Source organism: Strix uralensis, chromosome 2 (assembly GCF_047716275.1).
Source record: "Strix uralensis isolate ZFMK-TIS-50842 chromosome 2, bStrUra1, whole genome shotgun sequence".
Lineage (NCBI taxonomy): Eukaryota > Metazoa > Chordata > Aves > Strigiformes > Strigidae > Strix > Strix uralensis.
In genome coordinates this window covers 107473095-107500681 of record NC_133973.1, presented here as the reverse complement: position 1 = coordinate 107500681, position 27587 = coordinate 107473095, and the positions used below count along the sequence as shown (strand labels likewise).

At 35.4% G+C, this 27587-nt stretch overlaps 1 long non-coding RNA gene across 4 annotated transcripts in view; it reads left to right on the top strand.

Moving 5' to 3' along the window:
* Positions 1–25970, top strand: part of LOC141939623 (uncharacterized) — an 80853-nt gene extending 54883 nt beyond the window's left edge. Inside the window, exons 3-5 of one of the 4 annotated variants that reach the window (XR_012627664.1) lie at positions 5362–5452; positions 22341–22446; positions 23880–25970. This is a non-coding gene — a long non-coding RNA (uncharacterized LOC141939623). Of the gene's footprint in view, positions 1–5361; positions 5453–22340 lie in introns of all 4 variants that reach the window. The other 3 variants (XR_012627662.1, XR_012627661.1, XR_012627660.1) reach the window with 3 other exon arrangements.
* The last annotated feature ends 1617 nt before the right edge of the window (positions 25971–27587 follow it).

The following is a 27587-nucleotide window of genomic DNA, read 5'->3' as shown; positions in this document are numbered from 1 at the left end:
TTAACCCTTTCGGGGCTGGTTTTGGCGTGGGCGCTCGCGTTTCGGAGTTGCGCACACACACACAAGACATCTTTTTGTTGCGGCAGCTCCTGGGTGGGAGCGCAGGCAGGGATAACACGGAGCAGCGGGGTAGGGAGCTCCATAGCAGCGCGGTAAGCTCAGGCGCTGGCAGGCCAGCGGGCTCCTTCCCAGCTACAATTTCTAGCGTTACTTTTTATTCCTCTTCCTACTTCCCTCTGCACTTTCGGCCGCCCGACCGTTTGGGTTTTGGGGGGGTTTGGGTTTTTTCGGTTGGGTTTTTTTTTTTTGGTGGTGTTTTTGTTTTTGTTTTTGTTTTTTTTTTTCCGGGGGCAGGAAGGCGTATGGATATTTTCCCCGATGCCGTGTGATCGGCGGGTGCTCGGGGCTGCCGTCGAGCTGGCGGGCGCGCAGGATGCGCAGCGAATGCAGCATCGGGCCCCCGTTAAGGCGCCCGTTCAGCAGAGACTGGACCGGCTGCTGCCCCCCCTGGTTGCCTGCGAGGACGCGGTGCTGGGGCTGGGAGGTTGGACCGGGTCACAGCCTTTCCCCGCTCCCCTACCCCCCCACCCCCCCCCTCCGCACATCCCTCCGCGGCGTTCAAAGCCAGAACCGGCCGCCTTGCGCTTAAGCACCCTCGCCACCGAAAATAACGAGTTAACCGACGAACGTAGGAGGGACATAGAGAAGAGTTGGGGTGCAGAAGTGCTGTACAAAAGATTTCTGTGTACATGGCTGAGAGCGTGTAGTCTTAAAGTGAAATGCAAAACTTAGCATTTCCAGCATGGCAACTGGATTGTGATTCAAGGTATTTTCTGTGTAACGCAGAAATACAATAGTTCAAGGAGGTTTTTCTGACTCGAATCCTTAGTTTCCCTCGATTCCTTTAATCCAGTACACAAATTACACTTTTTCAGCCCTTTTTTCCTGGGAATAGCTGCTTCGTTTGTCTCTCCAATTTATACCTTTATGCCCCGATAGCTAGAAAATGCAGTTTAACCTCTGAAATTGCGATACTAGTAAGATCCTATTGAAATTTAGCACTTATTTCTTTAGATTCGCATCATTACTTTCAGAGTGTTTTCAGAAACGTTTTTAACAGTCAGTATGGGAATGTGCACAAAGCTGTTTCATTGTAGTTGTGTATACTTCGAAATATCAGGATTTGAAGAGATTTACACTATTCAACAGTGGAAATGCACTCACAGACACTGACTTTCACTTTCAAGGAAAAAACTGTCCTGACTCATAGCTAATTTAGAAAAAAAAAATTCTATAATTCAGTATCGTACAGGTGCGTATGTATTTTTTTCCCCACTGTTCGACAGTCATGTTCAACAGTATGCAATTAATACCTATTTTTTATTTTAATTAAAATCTGCACTTAGCATATATTTGACTACATAAAACAACTGTTCTTTTCAGCTTTTTTATTTCTCAGCTGCACCATTCCCATATTTTACAATTACATAAAGGTGGGTGTGGCTAAAATGAAAGCAGTGAGCAGTCTAATATCAATATATAGCGTATGTTAAGTAGCTTTTCCTTTCTTATATTTGATGCACTCCTTATTTTGGGGGAGAAATCATGTAGCTTAAATAGACCCTTGTAGAACTGCTTGCATTTTTCACCTTAGTTAAAATGTCAAACATTAACTGGGATTACTTGGCCCTGGAAAAGTTACATTCAGAGGAAATATCAAATGAACTTAAAGATCTAAACATATATTTATATTATATGGATAAGTGAAAGTTAAAGTTCTATGCTTAATAGAATATTGCTTAGGTATACCATGTGGCATAGTGTGCGTGGGTTTTTTTAAATTTTTTTTTAAATTTGTTTCTTTTGAGTCTAATCCTTTATCCTTTATCTTGATTCTTACGAAAAGCATCCAAATAAGCTTCAGTTGCATTTTTTTTTTTTTTTAGCCCACTAAGTTGTTCTGAAAGTTTCCCAGAGGTTCCCTTTCATTTTAGAGATACATATCTACTGAAGCTTGGAGTAACTCTGAGGTTTTTAATTTTCAGAAATAACAGTAATTTGGAAGTGTGATTGTATACCTGAGTGATTTTTTCATGTGTTAGAGTAGTATTACATAGGAGGCTTATTGTAGTAACATTTTAAAGGCAGACTATATATACGATAACAAGGTATCATGGGGTTCTTTTTCTGTTTGTTTGGTTGGTTGGGTTTTTTTTGCTTAGCTTCTGAAATTCTGAACTTCTTACTATTCCATCCAAAATGTAATGTCATGGAAGAAATTTTGCTGCTAAATTGTAGTCTTTATTTCCTTAATTCCGTAGTGAGGTACAACTGGAACTACAACACACACTACCTGTCTCTGTACACCCTGCCTGTGAACACTGTAGGGAAGGTGCACAGCTCATCCATCTTGAATGTCAAAAGCCATCTTAACAGGTGTATCAATGCTTTTCTGTAACTTTTACATATATACAAGCACATGACATTTCTTTACATAAAAAGTACCCACATAACAGTTAGCATTTCTTTTATAGGACCTTACTGGGTTTTGTTATTTGCGTTGGGAAGCAATTCACTACTGAATATATAAGGGAGAACTGAGAAGCTTATCACTATATTCTACAAATATGCTGCAGGTATTCTGTTTGTAGATACAGTCATCCACCCACACCCAAAGGCCCATTGCAAGTCATTCCAGTAATTTACATTAATTGCACACTGTCAAAGGTAGAGCGCATCTTGGACTAGTTTTGACTGTCTGTGAAAGAAATGGGGAATGAAATTGTAGGCTTTTGTGCGTAAACAGAAAAATATTTTTATGATAAATTTTTTAAAACTAAAAATAACTTTATGTACACCAATAAGTGTTCTCCACAGATTTTTTTTCTTTTTTCTTTACACACATATATATATATAATTACAAGTTCTAAACACTTAACACCTAATACTGGAACCCAATCTCAAAAATTATGATCTTTTCTATTATCAGTAATACTTGAAAAACTTTGTTTGAACAGGCTGCCCAAATTACTTTTGTATATAGTCCTTTGTGACTCTTCTCACAGCCATCTATTTTAAGTAGAACTAGTAATGTATTTTAAAGATAGAAAAAAAAAAATGTATGCCCCACAAATACAAAGGGGATATCAGACAGAGTGGAGATGTGCAGCCACAGATTTCCAGTAACTTTTTTTTACTTGGTGAAAATGTTGCTGTGCAATTTTATTTTTGTTTTGTGCGTTATTGGCAGGAGTTACATAGAATTTTTAGGTAACTGATGTGTTAATACATAACAAGCTTGATAAGTTAGGTTTCAAAAGAAATCTCTTTATTGAAAAATACCTTAATTTTGGATACTGGACAATTTCAGGAATGGTTAGAATGAGAGCTAGGTATAAAAATTTCTGCCCATGTTTAATAGGGTGTAAGGCAATGTCTGTACTGATTATTTTTTTTAACCCTTCTGTGTAAGTTTTTAAAACAGTCCCAATTCTAATAAAGAAACTTTGGGCTCTATCTATTCACTAGGCAGCTGATAGTACCACAGTTGAGAAATAGTTTTGATCTTAGCTTCGTATGTTGTGTGGGAACTCAAGCAGGATTGCATGAATATTAGAGGAGGGTAGCAGAACTTGATCTCTAGTGCAGCTAACACTTAAAGTTTGGCAATTTTTTACTTTAATATTTGCATCTGATAATATTTTAGTGTATCATTTTAAAAAATAGGTTCTCTTTACAGAGAATGCTGAGTTTTATAACTTTTATATAACTCTTAACACTTTTCCATATCTCGGTAATGAACAGTTGCTAGTGTATAAGGATGACCTCACACACACACACATTTATTACCACATACAGTAGAAAATGTAAATTATGTGCATTTAGCTTTTATTTTGTTAAGTTTCCCACAATGTCTTCTAAAACTGAACACAATATTCTTACATTGCTCAAAACTGAGACATTTCAGTGACCGTTATTAATGCCTAAAGGAAATCACTGTTAGAAATAGGACCCCCCCCAACCCGTGACTATTTAGTTTGTTTTCAGACGCTGCAATGAGTGTATCCACAGTAAATAGATTATTAATAAACTTTTCAACATTGAATCTAGTTGCAACTAATTAGTTTATTTATCATGAACTAAAATTCACTTGAAGATTTGGTCTGAGAAAAAGATAATTACACATCGAATAAGGCTTAAGCTTGTATTTTCATTTTAAATGGTTTAGTGTAAGTCCAGTTTCAGTATTATCTTTAAGTATGTTAAATCTCAATATAAGCCGGCGGTGGCGGGGGGGGAGGGGGATTTTCAGAAGAACTCTTGTATTTCTGGTTTAAGAACAGAAACTGGTTTTAGAAAGGTGAAATAGATGATGTGTGGAATACATGAAAATAAAGACAAATTCCTTTTTCTTGCTAAAGCAGGGTGCTGCTTATAGTTCCATATCTGTGAGGGGGCTTTTAGTATTTTCTGGAATACACTTAAAGTATACAGAACAAACTTATGGAAATATTTGTAAACAGGTGACCTGATCTAGGCATCTGCCACTCATTTATTAGGCATAGGATGTGTCTTGTCATGGTATCTACAGTGGAAAAGTCAAAATAAATTTAAGAATTTGGCTGTGTGAATGCATTGTTTCCTCCAGTAGATATTTGACTATAGTTACTACCACCATGAAGTTATACTTTGTTCTTACCTATCATGGCTAATTACTCTCATGGCTTTTTTTTAAAGTTTTAAGATTTTATTTAATCTCTCAGAGTGTATTATATGACTGTAATATTTCCATTATATGTTTTAAAGTAGCTAATATTTTTAGGTTACATTTTAATAAAGGCAATAATGGTACTGCCTTGAAGAGCAAAAAAAAAAAAAAATTAAAGCTCCTTAAAGAAAAACACTAGAAGTTAAATACTTAACACTCAGTAGCATATTTTAGTAAATATGACAGTAGTAATCACACATCTGTTAAGTAGTTTATACTTACCTGTTCGCTTGTTTGAGGGTGGAGGGAGAGACTGGGGCGGGGGGGGAGGGAGAACAGCACCCCCATACCTCCCCCCCCCCCTTTTTTTTTTCTTCCTCTTACTTTCATCTTAAAATGCTGCGGGAAGAATGAAAGCAGAAACATGCTAATCTGATTTGTTTCAGGAGTCTTCTGATAATAAAGAGGCATATCACAGGTGTTCCTAATCAAGTCAGTTTGGTTAAAAAAAAAAAAAGTATTTTTAAAATTAGGATTTCCTGTAACATAGACAATGCGAGGGTCAAGCCGATGACCTACATCTATGTTTGGGGATCAACCATGAAACTGTGGATGTTGGAAATATGTTATAATACATGACATTTTTATTGCAGGTTTCGACCTTTCAATAGAGAGCTGATTTTGGAGAACAGCTTACTCCTGTGATTGAAAAACTCTCTGGAAGGTTGATGGAGCATGAGCATGGTATATATTGTATTAACATTTCTCTTATTACATATGTTCTTTATTTTAAAAAATGTATATGGTAGTATAACTTGCTCAGATTATTCAAAATAGGCCAGTTCTGCTGGGTTTGTTCAAGATTTTTTTATTTGGTAAAATAATTCTTCTTTACACTTCTTCTCTAAAATTATAAAAGACTAAGTAAAAGTATTCACACAAGCTGTGCTCAGAAGGAAATGAAGTGGCCAAAAATATGTATAAAAAGCTGAGTTTGCAACAGCCTTGATCATTGGAGTTATATAAATTCTCCATATAGTATTGTGCTCATATTCTGGTCTTGGGAATTACTCCAACTGAAATGTTGCTAATCCAAAAACAAAGTATGGATGATAATAGTGTTTATTTTTAAAACACTTTATTTTTTTGTTGGGAGGGTATGTAAAAGAATAGAATAAAGAGCTAGCTGAGTGCATTTCAATGTAGTGTGCAAAATTTGTTTTTAAAGGCATTAATAAACTAGCTACCTGACAAGCAAAGAAGCAGAAAACAGGAAAAATGGTCTTCTGAGCCCTCTACCTGTATGAGAATAGTCAGAAATTTTATTTATTTTATCTATTTGTCGGTAAATATATATTCTTAAGTGTTCACTGCTTTACTAGATAATAATTACTATGGACTGTGCTACACTCATATTGCAAGTCCAGCTTTGCACTAAAAGTACGAATTTGGCTGAAACTGAGAAATCCATTCAGAGTAATCATAACCTATCTACTTGTATATGAATAATCTTAACTAACGATTTACATAAACAATTGAAATTAAAATAGTAACTGCTCTTGGATTGAGTAAATTTGTTTAAATACTAAATGGAGTAGTAAAAACTGTAAGACTTTATCTTCAGCAAAATATATTATAGTACAACAAATTTTATGAACATGTCGTGACTTTAGCAATTCCAGCTTTCAGCTGGAATCCAGTTTTTATCCTTAATCAAATCTGTCTGTCTTCAAGAGCACATTTTTTTTGTAGGAAGTAATTGTACCATAAAATAAGAGAAGTTTTAAAAAATGAAATTTTAGATTATCTCAGTAACTGCTAATTTATACCAAGCAAATCCAGTGAGGTGTAAATTACATATTTCCTCATTGTTGTAACTCATGGCGAGGGTAATTGAAGAATTGTTAGCTTTTACCAGTAGTACACCTCCTGTTATAGAAGTATTTAAGGCAGATGTGTTCATACATATATTTTTCATATAATACTATGATTTTAGGGTAGTTAAGACCTCCTATAGAAAATTATCAGTTGAGAAACAAAACTTTGAATACAGAAAGTATAGGAAGTGAAACATAACTTTATATAAGCTTTGCAGTGTGTGATTGGTGAGTAGGTAATTCTTTAATTTTTAATCTTATCTTTCATTCTGTGATTAAAAATCACAGTGAAAGTATTTTTGTTAATGATGTAACAGTGTCTGGGTAGCATGCCTAATATGCTCCCACATAAATAAATATTTCACAGTCTGACCAGAAACTCTGCTCTGCATGTACTGCATTTCTGAGTTGGGTGGTTTTTTTTTCCCTCCTCTTTTCTTCTAGTTCTCTTAGGAATATAAGGATTTCACAGAACACTTCTTTGAGTTTGTTCATTTTTTCTTTTTTTTTCTGTACAAAAGCAATTACATTCTTGTTAATGAAAATCAGGATTATATTGCAAGGCAAAGGTATCTAAGGCTCCCTTGAGACATATTTAAAAGGTGAAAGTTTGATGGAGTGTTCCTTGGTCTGACACAAGTTCAGAGCATTTCTCATAGGTTCTTATTCAGCAAAAAAATATAGTTTCTGGTTCACAACTGTAAATCAAAGGGATTTTAAATATAGGGCCTAATCTTGCAAACTTTTAAATACACAAGTAGTCCTAATGACTCACTACCATGAATAAGGTTTTGTAGAATCATGTTCTCATTAGATGCAAACTTTATTTCCTTTAATGTATAAAAAATGTTAAAGTATTTTGAACTTTGGGACAAGTCTAAATAATTTTTATAAAGTCCAAAGAGAAGAGTTTTGCAGTAATGCAGTAATTGAGTCTTACTCATTTACAAGCTCAAATATCTTTCAAGAGTGCTGCAGTTGTCAGTTATCATTAGAATCCACTTTCAAAGTGTTGATTGGCTCTAGAAGATTTTTTTATGCTGAAATTTGGCCTTTTTTTTTTTTTTCCTAGAACTGTTTTGTATTTGGTAGTTAGCATGGCTGTTTCATGGGCCAAAGAGTAGGTGAAACTTTCAAGAGAGATGTGGGGTGTGTTTGTTTTATTTTCTTCTTCTTAGCCTCTGCTATTGTAGTTCTTACTTAGTAAAACTGTCATTTATTTTGTTGGAAGTTGAGCCTGAAATAAGGGCTGCAGTGCTGGCCCCTTAAAAATTGTTGGTGTGGCTATTGCAAATTGTATGCTTGACTTCGTAAACTGTTTTGCAATATCTAATTGTAATGAAGCTGAAAAGATAAAAATGTACAGACTTTTTTGCTGAAATGCTTCTCATGTGTAACTTTGCATGGCCACTTTTACTGTTCGTACTATAGGTGTACACTTGAGGCTCTACAGACCTTGTTGACTGAATCATAATTTGAAAGCTGACAATGCATGCTTATTGCTCATCTGAAAGAACTGTTGCAGATTACTTTGTCAACTTATCTATGCTTTCTTTAAGGACTTCTCTTGCTTTTCAAAGGCAACTTAAATAATTTTCCTGAAAGAGATATTAGCTATAAATGCAACCCGTGCCTAGTTATTACAACACATGTAAAATCAGCCATTGTTTGAAACCCTATGATATCTTAGGCATGGCTGTTTTAAGTTTTGAAATCTGAAACAACTGAATTTTCTGGATTTTGTTAGTTTAAACTAGATCCAGCCCTAACATTATTTTAAAATAGAGTTTTTTATAGTACTAGATTTAAATAGACATTAACTTTCATTATTAGATTAGGCATTTAATGAAACATGCATATAGGAAGGATTTAAGACTGGTGTACTTACACTTCATTTTTCCTTGTCTGTTGATAAAATGTTCTTGCAAGGCAATAGGAAAAGAAAAACAAATGACATACAAATTCTTTAGGAAAAATAGTTAGAACATGCTAATTGGGATATTTAAATGCTTAATCTTCTCACTCAGGCACAAATATATCAAAGTAAGGTATTGCCCCTTTTTATTATTTTTAATTTTATTTATTTATTTAAATAAAAAACTAAGTAGAAATGTATGTAAACCCATACATTTAAGCTGTGGGTGGGGGAATGAGAAATGTAATCAGAGTTTTTAAATGTTCAACTACTGTATTGATGGCTCTAACCCACCTTGTTTTAGACTGCTGTTCGCACACTAACATAAAAAAGGGCATGTATGAAGATGCAATTGCAAATGGAGTAGTGTGTTTAAATAAACCACTGTTTCTAGCTTTGTTATTTTTGAATTTCTTTTAAATACATGGATATTCACAGTAAATTTTTCTAAGTTTGTTGGAGGCAGGATTTTTTTTTTTTTCAGAGAGCAGGTTTCTTCTGTTACAGTATTCTAAATTTTTACAGCAGTATTTTGAGAAAATTAGTGCTTTTTACCAAAAAATACTACTAAGATAATCTCAAAGCAAGAAATCAGCAATACCTATTTTTTTAAATTTGTGCAGTACTTTAAAATCTTAGTAATGTGCAAATACCTCTAAAATATTTACACCTTTCCATTAACCCATTAAATTTTAAGAGCTTGCTTTTTACTTCCTGTGAGCGTCCTATGGGGGTTTTTGTTTTGTGGGTTTTGTTGGGATTATTTTAAGCCTTCAGGCCAAAGATTTTCATTATTTTATCCATTCACTTCGTAGTTGAGATGAAGAGTGATTTTTTTTTTTTTTTTTTTTTTTTTTTTTAAATTTCCCCTCTCTCACAGAAGGAAATAGATTTATGTATTCGTATGAAAGTTAACATTAACATTTTGAAAGTATTGTAATTCTGAACATGATGATGATCTTCTCAGCTTTAATTGATAATTTTCTACTTCAGAAGAGATATAGCATAATATAAGTCTTTTAGATTTAGATAGGACTTCCAGTGGATCCTGTGGATCTGATAAATCAAGCATGTGCTTTAGAATTTCTGTATTCTTTTGGAGCAAATTTTTCACTTGGTAAAATGGGTAGATACTGTGGTCTTAAGTGTGTTATCACTTTAGTAATTCTGCAAACACTTTGCTTCCTTGTGTTATAAGCTAGTCCATATTTTAGTCAAGATTAAGAATTAGAAAAGGAGGATGCTCCATCTGATGTGAAATGTTGTAATGGCTCTTATGAGAAAGTCTATCTCTAAATCAAAATATATATTCAAAAGTCTATTGCAGAACAGAGTTCTCTGTTGATACTGTCACACTTATGTCAGTATCTTGCACAGGAAAAGAACCTCCTTATCAAAAGAATGGTTATGTACTTGTTACCCTGTCCCTGTGCTCCCCAAAACTAAAAGATTTTTTCTAGGTTCGCAGGAGAAGGGAGAATGGTGCTTTTAATGCCAAGCACAGGAGTTATACAAGCAGCAGTCAAATGTGTATTTTTCTTCATCTGTTTTATCACCTAACTCTAACAATATGTTTCAGTTCTCAGGCAGAGTGAGTATTAGTTAGGGATTGTAGTTCTGTATGACCAGAGTATTTTTTTTAAACAAGGGTCATATGCTTGTCTTTAATTCTATGTAAGTTGAAATCCAGAGCCTGTATGATAGGCAGTGTTACTAATATGTTCTCCATACTTCTTTAAGTCCTGAATTCATGACCTCTCTGAGCAATTCAAGAGTAGATAAAATATGGTTTGAAATAAACTCGCAGAAAAATGCGTGCACTTTTCTTTCTGGAATTACCAGGTTTAAAATCTGGATCTTCATTTGCATGGTGCCTGTTTTGCATCCAGGTTTAGAGTGTAACTAGGAGACTCTTGAATTAGCAGCGAGAGAATAATTCCTTCCAGGGTATTAGTACTGCTAGACTGTGTTCTGTTTTTACACCAGCAACTCTTCAATTTTCATTAAGGTTTTGATCCCAGCTATGTCACTGTAATTACAGTGAATTTGGCAGTGAATGCTGAACGTTTGTTTCAAAAATTGGTATTTTTGTGAGGCTGCATAAGAAACTAACAGAAATGTAAAATACAAGAATGTTCATATGTTATCTCTTAAATTTATTGTCCTTTTTTTTTTGGGGGGGGGGGTACTATTTAGTTATGCAGATTTTTTCTTGCAGTTTTATTGGGTGATACTTAATTTGTCAACCTCAGTCTTCTGACCTGAAAATGATTATTCAAAATGCTGTTCAAATTTTTTTGTTTATTTTTAGAATAATATAACTTATGTTGCTGACCCACTTTCCATTATGTAAAAACCTGAACAGAATTTGTCATTGAGGTAGGAATTCATGAAGGCTAACACTAGAGGGCAATTCAAAGCAGCAGCTTACCCCAGAACAGTTACGGGTGCCTGTGGCCCTGTGTTGAAAAAGCAGGAGCCTACAGGGACTTTGTCAGGGTCCCCCCCAGGCAAAAGCTGGTCTTTGTGATTACCCTCCTAAATCATTTATTTAACTTGCTTTTCATATCCTTGAGTGCTCTACTGAATGAGGAGGAAGTTAAGTCAGTTCTTATGCTTTGCTGAATTACAAGTTAAGAAACATCTTCCAGTGTCTTACCTCAGTCACTCTTGCCACTGTCAAAAATGCAGAACTTATTCAGTGGTGGTTTGTGTTTGTTTGTTTTTAATTTGCTCTCATGTTACACTGAACCCTTTGAAAGATATTTGTTAAGTATCAAGGAAAATGGAATATATGGTGAGTAAAATATATTCTTACAAATTTCTTTAAAATACTGTAAAAACATGCAAATTAACAAGACAGTATAAACAATCAATTTCATTTTACAAAAATGAAAAGCAAGCCACACCACAAACAGGATAAGGCATCAAACAGGTACTTTGTGTCCATAATTTTATTAAGGAAAACATAATATATTGAATGTAAAAAAAATGTAGCTGAAGTAAGATGAGCAACCAGGTGCTGTATTTAATATTTAACTGAGGAGAGACCATCTGTGTATATTGTGCACAATTTAAACAATTTATATAACAGTGCATTACATAATAAATTGCAGTTTTCACGGTTGCAATGTTCATTATAGATTTACAGAACATCCTAAATGCCTGTAAATAATAACCTGTAATGCAAATGGTGATGTCATGGTTCTTGAAAAGCACTCAAGAATTCTTATTTTAGCAATGCAAATTCTCTTATTATATTGAAATGTATGCGTCCAGCCATGTAAATGCTTGTGCCACAGTACAAATTTCAACACAAGGGCGTTTTATAAGTGTGTGTGTGTGGTTTTATACCTATCTCTATCTAGTTTTATATACATATATATTATTATATATTTTATATGTACTTATATATAAAAAGCTAATCTCAGATTAAAATGGCATGATCGTTCCAACACTGTACCAGTTATTCAAGTAGTGTTATGTTTGCATTCTTTTGCACAACTTACTATAAATGTCTAAAACTTATTCTTGCTTTAACTGCTCTCAAGTTGTTTTTTTAATAAAGAATACTTAAAATCACTCTGGCAGTGCCACAAACCAAAAGAAATACTGCAATGCATTGTTACAGTAAACATTTACACCTGTTTTCTGCAGGTCTGATCAGCAACTCCAGTGCAATTTGAAAATATGTAATCTGCTGGCAAATGATGTGCCCAACTATAATCAGTGCTGGAGCCTTTGGAAGAGAGATTGTGTCATCACACAGTATATAGTCCAACAGTGACTGACCTTGATGAATCTGTGAAAGAAGAAAATAGTTTTCTCACTTCTTAATTTGCAAAATGCACCAAAAAAAAAAAAAAAAGGAACATGTGGAGTTTAGCTCACTGAAGTTAAGATTCTCTGGGGTTTAGGGGAGGTTTTTGGGTTGGGGGGGGGGGGCGCGGGGGGGAGTGGATGTTGAGGAATTAGTTGATAATCATGTACAGTGCTAAAGAGGTCTTAATCACACACATGAACTCTTTGATTTTGAGAATGTGAATACTTATACCAAATTTACCTGAATACTCAAGTGCTTAAACCGAGCATACATGTAAGCTTTTAAGAAACTGAATCCTTAGTCTTTTGGAGGTAAAACACTACCAATTTAAGAATAAGCATTTTCATGCCAACATGACTCTTGTCTCCTTTTTTTTTTCATTTTTACCAGCTTGATGTTTTTGGCCCTAAATCAAAGAGATAAGTTCTGTTGTTAACATTAAGGCTGTCTTCAGAATTTTGTTTATTTGAACAAAGCAAGAACAAATGTGTAAGTATCAGCAACGTGCAGACCAATATTGCAATATTGGTCTGTTCTATCTTTAAGCAGGTGGTTTTATGTGGCAGGCTGGAAGAGAGACTCTCTTTCTTCCCAGCTTTTGATAAAAAGATGACGCATATGACTCAGAATTAGAAGGGAGAATCTGCCAGTTTGCATCAGTTCCTTAACTTGTGGGCTGCTATTCACCGCAAGGAAAATCAGTATACTAGCACCAGTGCTTCTTGAGAGATGAGGAGTAATCATTTCCTTCAGAAAGTGTAGGATGATTGGAGTAGGCCTCTCATATGTTACACTAGGCTTTTCTAATATATTTTTGATTGTATTAATTTTTTAGGAATAAAAAAAACAAATAATGCCCTTAAATGCTACATTTAATGTTTAAAATAGGAAACAGGCACATTATAGCTTAATACAGAGTAAAAGCAAAGAAATCTGCTTCCTTTTGAAAACATAAAGCTTCTGTTTTGCTGGCACTGAAACTCAAAAACCATTGTAGATCTCCACAGTCAAAAGGTAAGTTATTTAGTTGTTGGGTTTTTTTACCTAATTCCACATATCTGAATCTCCAGTTCCTGCTTTTAAGTAAGTTAGTAGGGCTGAAAAAAAAATAAATATAGTAACTTTGAGGACAGAAGCCATCTGTTTCGAAGGGGAAAATAATTACTTGAAGTAAGGAAGATCTGATTTTCAAAATATCATGCTTTAGACCTGCTAAAAAAGATAATGCAAAACTTAGTGATAATTCTGATCCTTTCATGTAGGATTGGGTTATGATGGAGAGAGACCTCTTGCAATACTGGTATTTGTTCAAAGAACATACTGTCAACTGGACTTATTTTTTTTAAAGTGTCAGATGCTAATTGTTCAGAGATTAATGTCTTCTTGTTGGTTTGTGGATATTTATTAGACAGTTTGATAAGGTTAAGAGTACAATTTGGATTTTATTTTTTTTTCTTACTACTGGTGTGCTTTTTAGGTATTGGATTATAAATCTTTTTCTTAATATATTAACTTCTAGTTAATTCAGCATGGTTTTACTTTAAGCTTGTTAGTGAAATATTGAAAATCTAGCTTAATATAAAGCCATAAGAGGTATCCAGCATCCTTATCTTTTTCTTTTTTTTTTTTTTTTTTTCCCCCAGTGGATGAAGTTCCTTTCATTTGGCAAAACTATTGTTGTTTTGAAAAAGCATATCCTAAGTGAAGTTCACTTTGTAGCTGGAAAAATGAACTTCACTGCCTAGTAATCTGTGTCAGCCTTAAAGCACCATTTTATTTTGCATTAACTCAGTTCTGTGAGTAGTGGGTCTCACTGATGGGGAAGTAGGGAACCAACCCATAAACGTTTTTGAAAGGGAGTATGTGCTGTCTTAGATGGCATCTCTTCTATCAGTATTTCAGAGGGGTGGGGGGAAGATTAAAACAGCCTTCTGAGTTGCTGCTCCTCCATATTTCCTCAGCTACCATTGAATAAACAATAATCTAAGTAGATAATATGACTAGGAATCTGCACCTCAAAGGTGTTAAGGACACTTTAAACTTCTGCTGAAGTGACTTATTAAATAATGAAGCTGTAGAAATAAAGCTAAGGATTGGAAAAGTTATTGCAATTACTAGGAGGTATTCTCTTCTGTTAACTAGTGGATTCCCTTAACAGTTGAGCTGATTTCTTTTAACAGTTCAGTCTCACCTTTCATAAGTCGTACAGTTGTCTGGCATTTTATAGAAGTCATGTAGGGATGATGTCAAGAAAAAGACAAATTTACTGTCGGGGCCAGAAGGCAGGCTTACAAAAGGCAACTTCTTTCAGGACACGAAAAGCTCTTTGTTCTGTGGCCCTGGTCTTTTTGTGCTTTGACCCTTATTTTATAGCATTGTCACTCTGACCCTAAATCTTTGGAAGCAGACATGCAGCAAATTTAGCCCTTTACAAGTGGGGTTGCATTCTGAGCTATGGGCCTGGTTTTTGTCTTTAGGCATTATAGTTCCATACAATGTTGAGATGTAACACAATCAAAATTTAAGATTTGTGGTTTTGTGTAGTGCAAGTAGTATTATTCACATATCAGGCCAATTTTTTTTTAATACATTGCCATATTACTACCCTATGATTTATTATTATTTACAAATTTCAGATAAGATAGCAACTAGGAAGGCAGTCTGGTTAACACTGACTAATGTGTTTTCCACTTTTCCAGCAGTACTTTGGAAACTGATCTTGTGCACAGACCACCAGTTCCTGCAAAATGCTACATGCGTATTAAGTATTCTGCTGAGGGCAAGAAAGGCTTTGCTGTACATTATAGAGTTAGAAGATTTAAACAACAATACCTGCATGGCTTGCTTTCATAAAAGACTGGGTGCCAGCTTAGGAGAGCACAAAATTTTACACTAGGCCTGTGACTGCTTCCTGGGCTAAACAAGCAAGTCTTCTGAGAATTTAATAAAATTAACTTTTTAAAAAAAAAAAAACAAAAACAAAAAAACCCCCCAACTTTAAGAAAGCTAGAAATTAATGGAAAGGATAGAAAACTAACAGCTGATATGTTTTGAATTTTTATCTTTTTTTTTTTCTTTTTTAAGACTCTTAATATATTTTCTATGTCTTAATAACTTTCCATTATATAGCTGGTTTGTACTGTATGGGTATTGTTATTTGGGGAAGGATTGTTCCGTTTTCTCTTTTACCGGAATCAATTCTATATATTTCAGGTTTTGTAAACCTGAACTATAATCATAGAATAATCTATTCTGAAGGTGATAGTGTAATGATCTAAGGATATGTTTATTGGAGAAGTTGAAAAGAAAGTATCTTGGTTGGGTTTTTTTAATCTGAAAAGGTGTTGGGAATTTTTTAAAAATACTAATATAGAAACTGAAGTATTTTAAAACAGGCCTGGCTTTCTTTTTGGTAGATCCACTAGACTGAGTATTAATATTTTTTTGTGATAAAATTGGGGGCAAAGGAACATTTTAATAACCACTATGATGAAATATAAAACTTACTTCATAGAACTCAAGAAAAACGAAGAAGCTATTTTCTAATTTTGTATGTGTCCTTTCAAGCAGAAAGAATGCCGGTACAGATTGAAAGTGTTCACAGAGTTTTCTTCCTGCATGCATGCCAAAGGTGCAGGGAAGACAGATTTTTTAAAAGCTGTGTGCAAGCTATAGCAGTGCAATCAAGAGGGATCTGGAAAGCTTTTCTGAAATACAACTTTTACAAACTCTGTTAGAACCCAGAGCTTGTTACACTTTACAAGTTCCCTGTAAAGTATTTCATATAGCAGTCTAGTTAATGCATCAACATCTGACAAAACACTCTTTAGAAGTTGGGAAAAGAGGTGGGAGGAGTTTCAATTTTATTTTTAAGCTAGATTTGATTCTAAAATATACTGATAATATACTAAAATATACATTGATAATATTTGTGTGCTATATTAGCTTCCCTTAGTTCTGCTTTTTTTAGCTATCAAGCTATAAAAACTGTTTGACATTCTGTACTTGTTCAAGTGAGAACTGACTACCTTTAGTTTCTTGCTTTCCACATAAATCCACTGCATTTTGGTTGCTAGTTATCACTCCAATAGAAGCATCAATATTGCAGTACCAAATAACTGTCTTTACTTTGGTTTGTTTTCATGACTGCAATGGTAGGAAAAAAAAGTGCACCTCATACAAACAAATACGTGAGTCAAGCTGGTATAAGCAGTGGTTGGATGTAAAACTGAATTTGATGCTGATAGACCATAACTGCACTTCAGAATTTCCAGGTATTTTTATACTTCTGAATGTCTTAATGGTTTTGCTTCCTGGTTTTTATTTTTAGCTGGCTTTGTTATTTTATGTTTATCTTATGCAGTAGTTCCCCAGCTAGTCTAAATATGTTCATGATCCTTGGAGAGATGGCTGGACGCATGATATAGATTCTCCAAATTTAGTAACAGTAGATTTCAGTAATCAGCAGTTATCTGCTTAACTTTCATTACTAATATTTTTACATTGCAAACAACTTCTGTAGTTCTCCCAGGCTTTTGTCATGGTTATATGGGGAAAATTGTTGACATGGTCACAAAATAGTTAACAGACAAACCCTTTTTTGTCAAAGTTTGTATGCTCGACTTTACCCATAATTTACAACCAAAACTCCAGATCGGTGCTAGTTATCTCTGTTCAAATATTCATCTTTGCATTCAGAAAATTATCCAAGGCATTAATTGTGACTTTTTAACACAAATTGATAGTAGTCTTAGAAATATTCAACTGCTTGGTAGAAGGTATGGGAAGATCTATTATACATGGAGAGTGTGTATAAGCTCCATCCTGAATGACTGCTCCTTCTTGAGGTAAAGTGGGGCTAATTTATTGCTGGATTACAGTCATTTAATTAAAAACCAAACCAAAACAAAAAAACCCACAAAAAACCACCAACCCTAGCACAGATTTGCTAGGTTAGAGACAGATTGTTCTTTAGAACTGCAGTCTTAAACATGAGTTCAAAATGTTACTGTTACTTTGTGAGAATAGCAATTAAGGTGTATAGTTTATTCTAATTCTTCTTCCTCTATGACCACAAAGTAGCCTCAATTAAGTTGAGTGAATTAACTGAATATCATAGGTTATACCTGAACCAAATAATAATGCAGTAGTAGCCAAAAGTGCACTGATACTTGTAAAGTAATACTCTGAAGTATTTCAGTTGAACCTTTTCTCCTTTTTCAAATATGTGCATATCACTTTAAAGGCTGCTGACACTAAGAATTAGGGGGAAAGAGGGTTCCTTAACAAAAACAACCAGAAGGCAGGAGTAAAATAATATACTTCTAAATGTAAGTTTTAAGAATGAGCAAGAGTTATAAATTCCAGTGTGTTTGCAGTATAAATATTAGTGTTGAGTAAGCATATGACAAAAATAAAGTGAAACTACTATTGTTTAAACTGGTGGGGGCGGGGGGGCGGGGGGGGAGTAAACAGTATATTGTCAAGATACAGCTACTTATACTTTTAGCTCTTACAGTTTTGATGTTTGAGAATAGAAGTGTTTAGATTTCTTAACAGTGAGTTGAGATTATCTCTAATTCTGTCTTTTGCCCAGATGAATTTACTAAAAAAAAAAATAATCATGTATTTGCAGCAAGAGTTGAACTGTCAGTGTGCTTATTCGTACTGAATGGTGTCTTAGTGGCACTGAACTGTGAGCTCTGAGAGGAGAGCTTTGCAAATTCACCAGCAGTTGTCAAAAAAAGCTATCACTGCAAAACGTCCTGTCTACCATATGAGTAAGTTACTCACTTCATGGAATGCACAGCACAGGACACACTTGTCAAAACTGCCCCACTTCATACTGTGCCATCTGAGCACAAACCCTGTCTCATTTCTAGTTTAAACTAAGAAGCTGAACTGGGAAAACTGAGATACAGAAAAGTACTTTCTGACGTCTGTGCTATGGGGGATAGTAGCACTGGTGGACAATGTAATGCTTTAGGCTGTGGAACACGTATGAGTCTTTCAGTGTTTTTCACCTTCAGATATCTAATTTTAAACTGAAATAAGGTTGGGAAAGGGTCACAATGAACAGTGAAGCAATAACCTTGCTTTCATGGTGGATCTGTGTTGCTTTGCATGAATAACACAAGTAATGGAATATGGTTGTGTGCAAATGGTGTATAACACTATCCATGAAGAAGGTGTTTTGGCCAAGAAATATCAAGAGAGCACTTTTGTTGTATGAGCAAAAGGCACAAGGTAAATGTTTAATCTTATGTCGTGTTCTTGGGCATCTAAAACAATATACAGTATTTAATAGAAAGGGCTTGATATGTTTTACTCCAACTCACTGAACTGTCAGATTGCTGGCTAGTGGTACCTTTTTGGATACAATATGTTACATAGAATTTAAGGAGCTTATTAGTAGTTATAGTAGCATTTAAGGAGCTTATTAGCAGTTATAGTAGCCATAAATTCACTTGTAGCTGGTTTTCATGGGGTCAGAAAATTGAATTGGGCTTGGTGTTGTCATAAACTCTTAACCATAAACCAGTAAAAACTGAACATGATATTTTATATTAGGTTTGGTCTTTGATAAATCAACTAAGAAATACTGAAATCAAGGAAAGGCTCCTTCCTTGATTGGGAATACCCCAATCCCAAAAACACACGCCCTTTTTATTTTTTTTTTTTAAAGAGTTTATTTTTTTCTAACAGCATTCCTGACTTCTGTGTATGTGTAGAGAGCCTGTTTCTATGGAATTTCAGTTCTGTGTCTTCAGAATCTTTCTTTCTTCCATCTTCCTCAGCAGAGTTCTCGCTTTCAGGGGCTTGGGGGGAGCTAATGGAGCTGCCTGCATACATGATTCCCAGCTTTCCTTGAGGTCTCTTCTATCTGTCTGTCACTCACCCACGGACCCCCATCTTAAGACACAAGGATAGAGGTAGGAGAAGCACTCTTGATAGCATGACTATATTAGCTTTATGACCAAAACATAGAAGTACAAAGCTTTGTTCAGACAATCCTAGATTTCAGTAGATGTCTGGCTTAGCTATCAGTACACTTTTTATCTTGGTCTTCCTTCATTTAGACTTTTCCTGTTCTTCAGCCTCTTTCACATACAACGTATTCAGTTTTATGTGAAAAGTTGCTTATTCTCCTTACAGATGAAATATATTTTTAATAGCAAGATAGAAAATATACAGTCCTGTTGTTTTATTTGTTTGGTTTGTTTGAGGGCATTTTTGGTAGTGAAGCTTAAAAAAAGGGCAAACCAAACAAACAAGAACCCCAAAAGAACCCACAAAAACATAAACACCACCCCCAATTCTGTAATACATGTGAGGTTTTGTGTTCATGTTTGGGATGGGTGGGGGGAATTACCTGCAAGTTCTCTTACTAAAGTACTTACTGTAGAAAATAGCATAATAGTTCTGCCAAGTCTTCATGGTGTGTGTAGGTTAATTTTAGAGGGATTTACTTATGGAACAGAAAAAACCCTCCATGCTTAAGCTAGAAGCTAAAAACAACTAGGCATTCGAAATGACAGTATCTAGTTAAACACATATACTTTACAAATGAAGAATTTGACCTGAACGTACAAATGAGAAATGTACTTCCAAAGGTATTAAATGTTGCAATTGTCTTATTTAAATAATTTCCTTTCAATCTTTTAAGGGAAATCTACAAGTAAGAAGCATTATTTTCTCTTACTGGAAAACATCTTTCAGAAAAGTTTAAGTAAATCTCTTATTGCTGGCTAGCATTTTTGCTTGCATCTGTCTATATCTTTGCCTTCCACATCATGTATATCTTGGATTAAGCCTAGAACAGTTTTTTCAGGGGGGATACCAACTGTCACTGTATGCTACCTTTACCATTAGGTTTATTTGACTTTGCATTCAGGTTTTACTTGACCAAGGTACTGGGTAAGTTGTACCTATATAATCTAGTTTGCCTATTTTAGCTGTCTGATTTAAAAAACAAACAGAGGTCATAAGAGGGGAAAAAAGTGTAAATATAGTCATGCATGTGTAAAATATACCGGAAATGGCTCTTTTATACAGTTCCTAAAGTAGCATTTGTACCTAGATAGCTATATAAAAACCTCAGTGTTGCTGCAGCTACCTGTAAACTTACACTGGCAAATCTCTCTTTTAATTGACACATTTATAGCAACACACCCTGCTAGCAGAAATCATCCTGCTATATTATTGTAGGAGCAAAAATAGGAATGGAAAAAAGGAAAACTCATCAAATTTTCCCCCTTTGTGGCCTGTCAAACTTTTTTGTGCTTACAGATAGCCCTGTTAATTTACAGAATTTGTTTTATCATGAACTGACTAGAAGGCTCGTTACAGTGGAATGGAGTACTTGGGGTCTGTGCTGTGTAAGTAGCTTTTGTCTTAATAATTTGGTTTAAAAACATTAAAGAAAGCATAATTCATGTTATCTGGGGAACTGATAAAAGTACCGTACACACTTAAAATGCTGGCATATTTTAGTATAAGAAAAGGATACCTGGTAGGGATGTGAACTCTGAGTCTCTTGCCTACCTCTTCAAGTAAAGTAGCATGGCCATTCTAGGCTGGGGGCAGATGAACTCCTGCTCCTAATAGCAAGTAATTACTGTTCTTGGTAATGAACTATTGTGGGGTTTTTAATATATTTTTTTCCCTGAAATGGATTAAGAAGCACTTGTAAACCTGTCTGCCCAAAAACTGTGACAAGGGTAACCTGCAGAGGCAATGAATGTCTTGAGAACTGATACAGTACTTGACAGAAGCTTATTTCAAAATTAGTTCTTACTCTCTTATGTTTGAAAGTTGGGGTTTTTTCACGTCAGAAATTTCCAGATGACCAAAAGTTAGATTAGAAAATTACCCAGACTTTTTTGTTTTGTTTTGAAGTAAACATCTGCATAATCTTTAGTTCCTCTTATCAGACACATTTGTCCAGTTCCTGGTTCATGTCCCGTTAAGGTATTACGCACAGTTGACAAAGTCTAGAGCTTCACTGTAAATAAACAGTCAGTTTGGCAACAGACAAATGTTTTATAAACATTTTGTAGTTTATTAATACAGCTGATGTCAGTACATGAAACTAACATTTGATAAGAAAATTCTGCATTCAGCTTTCAGCCTATGTTTCTATTTCCTTGAGGTATAGTAGACACCTTGGCATAACGTAGCAGCACATAATGGTTTGTGAGTTTTGAAAAGGTGCAGGCCATATTGTGCTGCCTCAAAAATACAAGGATTTCATCATCCTGAAGAGAAAATATCACTTATAAATTAGTCAATCTTGTGATGCTGATGTCTGTCATACTTTAGCAGCACGTAAATATTGGTGTTAAGACTGTAAATATCTCCAGTATTAACTGTGCTGCTGAAGTAAGGCTAGCCACTTCTGCATGTGAGTCATTGAAAAGGATGTTTCATGTATTTCCTGATGCCTTTTTGTTGTTATAGTTTATATGTTGATTGTTTATGAACACTTCCTTGGCTTTTGTTTGTATTCTTATCTATTCAGAAACAATATTTGGGACTTCATAGTATCTCTGATGGTAAATATAGAATAGACATATATATCACACATACATATATATATATATATAAAAAAACGTTGAGTGCTTTGGTTTACGTGAAATCTGAATTTATTAATGGAGCCATCTCAAGCTACATCTGTCTAGCAATGCTTTGGTAAGTGTGTTTATATATATATATATTTTAAAATTTATGAAAATGGTGGTACTTTAAATGTCAGTGTTTATTAAAATTCTTAAAACTCTGTGTTTATTTTTATAGCCTCTTCTTAATGAATAGAACTGGGAAATGTTTTGTCATGTTTTTAGCAAAGTTGAGCACATACAGCAAAAGTGTCTTCCAAAATTTTTAACAAAGCTTCTGAGACACTTCACTTCTTAAATCGCTGTGTCTGTAGACAGGTAACAATTTTATGGTTAGAAATTTAAACTGTGGATCTGACTGAATTTACTAATTTTTTTTTTTTTCTCATCTTCCACCAAGGTGTTTCTCTTGCAGGGGAATCTTTCATTGAGATGATTGAAATCGTTGCAGTGAGAATGGAAATTGGGCTTCTTTCCTTTTAAAAGCTGTGTGCAAGAACTGTGTGGTGAGTCAAATGTAGACTAATGGTTATGTAAATGTCACTAATTTTAGATACAGTCAAGATCTGAAAGTGTATTTCCTTTTAAGATTTTATTTTCTTCACTATCATGACTCAGTATCACTTGCTAATCTCATTTTATTAGCCCTGTTATATTTTACCATTAAAATACACGTGCCTTCTTCAATTAAGTGCTCAAAGACTCAAGTTTATACATCATACAGATTTTTTTTTTTAAAGGAACAAAAAAAAATGCTTATCTGCACTGGGGATTTGTTTTGACTTCCAGCTTCACAGCCCTGCTTCCGGTACAGTTGCACAGGTACAAACATGACACAGATGAATATGGATCCAAGTTGTTAGAATTTATAAATCTGCATTGTTTGACCATATGAAATTTCAGCCTGGTATATGTGCTGGTAAAAATCACACGTTCCTTGACTGTACCTGCAATAGATTTGAACTGGTGAAATTTCCAATTTAGTTCAGACCTGAGCAGTTCTTAATAGTAAAGCTATGCAGTATTAGCCTACAGCTTTTCATAAAGTAAATGCTTCTGTGTGTACACTTACCTACTACAGGTCTCTTAAGATATGTGGCCAAAATGAGGTTGACTACTTGGAAAAAATATGCTATCTGGCTCAAAGTTGGATAGCTTTCTCACTGAGGCTTCTTTAAGTAGCACTATGTTATATTTGCTTATCTGTAATTGCTTAATCCTAAAGACCTCCACATACATTTCAGCCATTTAAAAGCTTAGAAATGCTTGAAAAGAACAGACTCTGAGTATTATAAAGAAAAAGACATTATTCTTCCACTATTTCCCTGCCTTTAAATGTCACTGATTTTTGTTAGCACACTGCAGACTGTGGTGCTTGCAGGGGGCCACCCATCCTGTTACTCTTGTAGATCCAGTGTTTTAATGTATCTAGGCTTTTCCTCCAGGACCTCTGTGAGTAGATGTGAATCTAAAGAGCTGATCAGAAAGATTTGAGAGCATGCAACAAGTAAGTCTATTTGCATGGCTTTCTCAAAGTCCAGTGGCCAAACCATTTGTCCCTGACTACTTCATTGTGGCAGCACAGGCCTTTGTGTGAATGGTGAAACAGGCTGCTTCCTTCCATGCAAACCCCTATAACGGGCACAAGGCAGAGGATGGCAGGGAGTGGGAGGAAGCAGAAGGGGAAAGGTTGGACTGCCTTGTTTAGTGGCCCTAGCAGCTTATAACAGTTTAGTGACGTGATGAAAATACAATTTGAGCATTTGCAGAACCAGAGCTCAACTGAGGAACCAAAGTTCCCATCTGGATTAAGAAAATTACTGCAAGTGCTTATGAAGGCCTACTCAAATTATTCTGTTCCTAAACCTTTGAAAAGAATGTCATATTTCTCACATGGTTCACAGCTGCCTTACATAATATTAGCAATTGTATTTTCCAGAGGTTTACCTGCGTGGGCATTGCCAGAGCCCATGGCTGAATGGAACTCCCTCTGCATTGCTGCTCTGGGGTCCTAAGGATTGTGCCTGATGTAAGAAAGGAAGACTCGCTGTTTTCCATTCAGGTGCTTATTTTCTGCTAGGCTTAGGAGCTGTACAGGAAGAAGATGCTTAATTCATATTAAAGGGAAAGAAAAGGTAGGCCTGCTTGAAAATAAACTGAGACTACTAGCTGTATAGGAGTGAAGACAGCTAGAGAGAGGAGCGTGTCTGAAAACCTGATGTTGAAAGGTTGGAGCTGAGAACTGATAGGGGAAGGACAGATCTGATGAACTGGAAAATTGGAAGGATTTGGTCAGATTGGGCAAAGATTGGGGGTTTTGTTTGTTTCTTGAAATTGGAAGCAGAAGCAGCCTGACAGAAGGGATCTGGTCTGAGTCAAAGAGAACGAGTCAGGCTTGGGGAAAAGGGGTTTGCACACCTCAGATCATTCCTAACATTCACTAGAGTGCTCTGTGCTTGAGATCCAGAAGGGAATGCAGACTGTTAAGTAGGAGCTTTTGCTGTCATCTGTGAAATCATTTGTCAATTTCATCCCCCTCATCATATTCCACACAGAAGAGGGCAACCTTATTAGTGCTCTCAGCTACTTCATGGATCTTGGTCCTGAAAAGGAATCCCAAAATAACAAAGTAGTTGAGGTTGTAAGGGATCTCTGGAGATCATCTAGTCCAAGTAGGTTTCCTTAGAGCTATGTCTAGTCAAGTTTTGAATATCTTCAAGGATGGAGACTCTACAACCTATCCAGTTCAGATAGACTTTCCTGCATTACATTTTGTGCCTGTTGCCTCCTGTCCTGTCACTGGACACAAGTGAGAAGAGCCTGGCTTTGTCTTCTTTCCTCTCCCTTACCCCCATCAGTAGGCATTTATAAACTTTGATAAGCTCACACACACACAAGCCTTTTCTTCTCCAGGCTGGAGTCCCAGCTCTCTTGGCCTTTCTTCATGTGAAAGATGCTTCAGTTCTCTCATCGTCTTTGTGGAAGTAAGTAAAATGTTTCAACTAATATAAGAATTGGAACTCAAAGAGGGAAGTGCTTTGGGGGGACAAAAACCCAAAACACAACCTAATAACTGTAAAAATAACATGAAGTTCACAAAATGAAACACTAAGAAGTTAGATAACTCCTGCTTTAAGATTCTGCAATCTTCATTTGCCCCCTTGTGTTAGTGCACTATGAAGCAATCTTCGTGATCATACAGAATACTTAATCTAATGATAGGGTTGGCCTGGTGTGGTGCTGAGCCGGGAAAGATGTTTGTGGGCTCTGCAAGCAAGAAGACTGATGCTGCTATAGGTGCTCCAGAAATTGGTAGAAAATTCTGTAGCCAATGGAACAAAAGACTGCAAGTAGAGGAAACCATGTCTTCATGGTTATGTCCAATTCTTCGGAATTCTCATTTGACATGATACTTATTTTTCTGCCTTCATTCTTACATGATGCTAAACAAGTTACCAGGCCATTGTTTTTGTAGTACTTTTATTCCTCAATTCAGAGGTGTCTGACTTCAAACACTCACGTCTGACGGAAACACTGACTGTTTGCATTTGCAGCTGAGCTTCTTGGGAGTTGTCATTGGAATTATACTATGTAATGTTATGTCTGCTGGTCTCCTGTCGTCTTAAACAGGGTGCCTCAAACTGTTGCATACTACTATAGTTTCTACATTTCATTGTCACATTTACAATAGGGTAATAGACAATTACTTTGAAGGGCTGATGGTTTTTTGTTTGTTTAAAAAAACCCACTTTTGTTTAGTAGCTGTACTACAGTAATACATTTCCTCCTGGAAATGCATTTATTAATTCTGATCTCAGAGGAAGTGGTGAGTAGTGTGCATCTTTTAAAGACCAGATCTGCTTCCAACTTCCCTTGTTACCAGCTCAAGCTGAAAAACTGAGTTTTCATGTTGTTGATTCATGGTCTATTTGTCCAGTCCTGTGAACTCCAAAATACTCTGATTTGTGTCCTATCTTGTCACTGGTTGATTTTGTGTGTATAGCTATTATTATTAAACACTTGTTTGTCCCATTTTTGGAGTGTGGTTTCCTGAGTAACACCTTCAAATATTCTGCAAAATCTTTTATGCACTAAAGATGATGTTCATGTTTGAATTTCAGCGTATTTTACAAGAAATTTACCTGTAAAGATCTATTTTGCAGAAAGAATGAACTAGTGAAACTGTAATACTTAATTTCTTATGTACCATGGTAAACAGTGCATCTTTAAAAATGTAAAGTGACTTACACCCATGTATTTAGGACTTCCACAGGCCATTGTTCTTCAAATTTCGAAAGCAGTTTTCCTGGTACTGCATGTGGCACACTTCTACTGAGTGAGAATGGTTCTGTGCTTGATATTCAGATCGGAAAAATGTTTCAGCTTTTCCCTTATTCATGGCATCTTGTTAAGTATTGGGGGAAGTCTCTCCTAATCAGGTAGCAATACTAGCAGTAATGATTGAAATTCGAAATGTTTAGACTCCTTTTATGTTCTTCATCACCACCTCCTGTCATAGAAGTCACAAGAAATGATTGATAGAAATGTATCCGAAGTGGTGAGCTACTATTTTACCACAGTTAAATGAAGAATTGCTGCTCTGCTTCAAGTTAAAAACAAACAGGAAAAAGTTTAGAATGTATTTGAAGGAAAACTTATGTCTGAGCTAGATGTGAATCTCCTTTCTAAGGTGGTAGTTGTAAGTGTGTATGAGAAGAAAATGTTTAAGCAGGTATAAGAAAAAGTGACAGAGAAAATGCAATGGCATGAGTGACATTGTTCATCTTTTTGTGAGGGGGCTAATATCACTGCCGTATTACTTTTTCACTCTAAATTAAACCGTTTCTGCTGGAAGTTATTTAATGGCTCTTAGATGCAACAACTTTTTTTTTTTTCAAATTTGATTCACTTACAATATCTGTCTATACAAATCAAATTAAAATTATCTAATATTGCTTCCATCTCTTAATGCAAAATTTGAACCCTGTGTTCAAAAGTTCTGAAATTAACAAATTATAGCAGCATTTATTCAGTTTGAATCTTCAATCAAGTATATAGTGCTGAGTATCTAGAGGCTAACTCACTTAGCTTCTGTTGAGAGATGGGAATAATGTGTCCATAACATTTTCTTCTGCTGTTTATAGCCATAGGAGACAGCCATGGATAGAAAGTTTCACATTACCCTATGGTTTTTGCAGGGCAAGCATGTGGCTTTACCTATAAAGGAACCTTCTGTCAGCAGCTTTTACACTTTTAAGTGGTTTTAAAAGTAAAACATTTTGGAATCTCTCATAAAATACTCAAAAAAACCTTAAGTATTATAAAATTTGAACCGTACAAGGCATGAATTATAGAATATAAAGTCTCAAATGTATACATTTGTAATATTTTATTGAAATAAAGGCAAAGGAAAAGCTTCAGGGATTATATTATTGAACCAGCTAGAATAGTCAACAATTATATATGACTATGGTTCTACAGTCCTGTGATTCTTAAGCCAGACAAGTTTGGGACTGCCAGAGTCTTCCTGTTTCCTTCAATATTAGCCTGGCTCTGATATTTCCATGGTGGTTTCACTGAATGACTTTGGGTTAGTTTTTGGTAAGCTCAGCCAGCTGAATGTGCTTGCTGTGAGAGCAACAGTGCT